Consider the following 2,749-nt stretch of genomic DNA (forward strand, 5'->3'; position numbering starts at 1 on the left):
TAGAGAACCTTGCCTCTCTCCGATGGGACCTCTCCACACAACGGGGGCTCGGTCGTCCCACTATCACTTTTCAATAAATAGCACGCGTCATCGCTCTGAAACTTGATATTTGCTACATTCCTAGACTGATTCCTCGTTAAATATCAAATTTCAATAAAACATTTATAAATTGCATCAAGTGTTCACGTGTATTGAAAAGTCACCATATTCCTAAGCTAATCTTCAATAAATTAGGCACCAGTTTTTTTTTTCTCAAATGTCCAACTTGTCGACTGAAAAGCCCTGCCCCGCCCCCAACCCCCCCACCCCCCCCGAAACGTGAAGAAGGAGCAAAGTGCCTCAAAAAAGTTCTGTTGTGGTAGTCAGCCTATGCCATCTCCTTGGTGCCCCCCGCCCTGTGAAAACTCGCCAGGGAAAGGGGGCTGGGGGGGGGTTCCGCTTTCCCTCCTTGTACATCGAGAAGTGTTAAAATAGGAGATTGGAAGCCAAGGATGGGAGTAGGGGAGGCTGAGACTTTCTTCCCATCATGAGCCCCGAGGGTCGGGGATGGGGGGGTGGCCAAGAGCTCGGACAACGGTGAGGAACGTGTAGCTATCGACTCTTTCCTGCTGAAACATCCCGATGTCCCTCCACCACCCACCACCTGCCATGGCACAGACCACAGATGCTCGTGGCCCAGCAAACAAGCCTACCCCTGAAATGCAGGCTTGCCAGGACAGGGGGCGCACACAGGGTGCAGCTCGGACTGGAGCGAGCTGGGGGGGCACATTCGCTCCAGCGGCATCGGTGGGACAATGGGGGAGTGTCTTAGGCTCGGAAGGCCCACGACCCCCGCGCAGGACCAACCCCCTCGGCTTCATCTAGGAAAGCATACCCAGCAGACAACATCCGGAGAGTCCAGAACCTTCCCCGGGGCCACGCTCTGTGGCTGTCTCACACAGCACACCGCGGAGGGAAGGAAAACGTGACTCCGTAAGGACGGTGGAAAGGGCACGACACACTCTCGCAAGAACTCCGCGTGGCCAAACCCGGGCGATGTCCATCCTGAAAGTACTCTTTGGCCAAGGTTTCCGGGAAAAGGAAAAGGAAAAACAAGAAAAAGCGTTTGGGGCTCAACCCATCTTGGCAAAAAGAAGTGCAAGCTTGGTGCCTGTGAAAACCAGCCCACAGCTCGACCCGCGGGCGTGGGCGCCCACGTCAGCCCTCGCGGAGGTCGGACAAGCCGACGCCCGTGCCTCTGACGCCGAGCAAACGCAACACTCTCCAACACGCTTTCTAGGTGACAATGGTCTCTGCGCCAAGACGCCGGCCCACCCGCTATGGGGACATAATTCGCACGACTTTGAAAGGGATCTTGTTTTCAGGAGGAAGCACCAACAGCTGCCCAAAGGCGTCCACTCCGTACATTTAATATCTTACGCCCTGCGGGGAAAATGTGTCAGTCCCACACCCCACGCTCACGTGCACACAGGTGAGCACGGTGCCCTGGCTCTGGGGTGACGATGCCGTGGCGGACCGGGACTCACACGCATCCCGTTCCAGGCATCCTCGGCATCCCAAAAGAAAGGAAGAGGGACACAGAGCTGCAGGGTGCAGAGTGGACCCCAACTCAACTGGTACCCCATCCACGGATTTTCCGGGAGAAAGAAGAGGCTGGAGCCACGGGCCACGGGCCACGCTTGCAAAGCGTCTCCCCGACTCCTTTCTAGGTGGACCCGTGAGACCAGCGAGCCTTTGCAGTAAATGCCACCCATACAGTTGGCTGGGTTGGTTCTGTTTTGGGGAGGGTCCCATTTGTAGGATTATACGTAGTTCTGTCCATGTTAAATCAGACCAAAGAAAGCAAAAAAAAAAAAAAAAAAGCAAAAACAAGGATTCAATGACCCCCATGCTGCAGGCCTCATGCTACCAGCCGCCCAGCACAGCCAAGAGCAGGAAACTTTATTCATTTTCTGCCAGGATCAGACCCCATGTCTTTCTGCTCACGTGCAGTGAGTTTTCTGTTGGGGAGGGACTGCTTGTGAGGACTCAATTTAGATCTAAAAAAGGGATGTACACGTTTTACCTGGAACTTTTGCCAACTGTTAAATTTTAGGATGAATGCTACTAGCTTTTAAGGATTCGAAATGCATTGTTTGCATTTAAAGGAAAATTCCGCCTTATTTATAGGACCTTTCTTTAAAACTTTTTATTTTATCCGCAGCTGTTTAAAAGCAAAACTGCTTAAACACTCAGTCTATAATACTATGAATGTCTGCAAAAAAAAAAAAAAAAAAGTTGCAACTGATTTAAAAATCCTGACCTTGCTTTCTTCATCTCCCTCTGTCATTTTAGAGCTTTACTAAAATTTCCAAAAAGGAAAAAAAAAAAAAAGCTGAAGGGGCCTTTTGATTTGTGTAAAGAGTTTCAGATGACACAAATGAGACATGTCCAAATGTATCCACCATTCAGCTCCGTGAAAAGGTAGAAAATGTTCCCTTACAGGGAAGGGGGAAAAAAAATTATTTTTTCGTTCGGGGATAAGGGAAGAAAATCGCCAATGCCAAATCTGGAAAGATCAAAACTGCGTTTGGAAGGAGAGTGAAGAAGTGAAGTTCGGGAAACGCCAGGGGGTGGCCAGTGAGGAGCTGGCGGGAATGACGAAGGACTCCGCCTGGGCAGGCCTCGGTGACTAAGGCAAAAACACGGGCAGGGGCGGGCGTATCCTCGAGGTAGACCAGCCCAGCCCTGCGGCTCGCCCCCCCCCCCC

This window comes from Ursus maritimus (genome assembly GCF_017311325.1).
Source record: "Ursus maritimus isolate PB19 chromosome X unlocalized genomic scaffold, ASM1731132v1 scaffold_X1, whole genome shotgun sequence".
Taxonomy (NCBI): domain Eukaryota; kingdom Metazoa; phylum Chordata; class Mammalia; order Carnivora; family Ursidae; genus Ursus; species Ursus maritimus.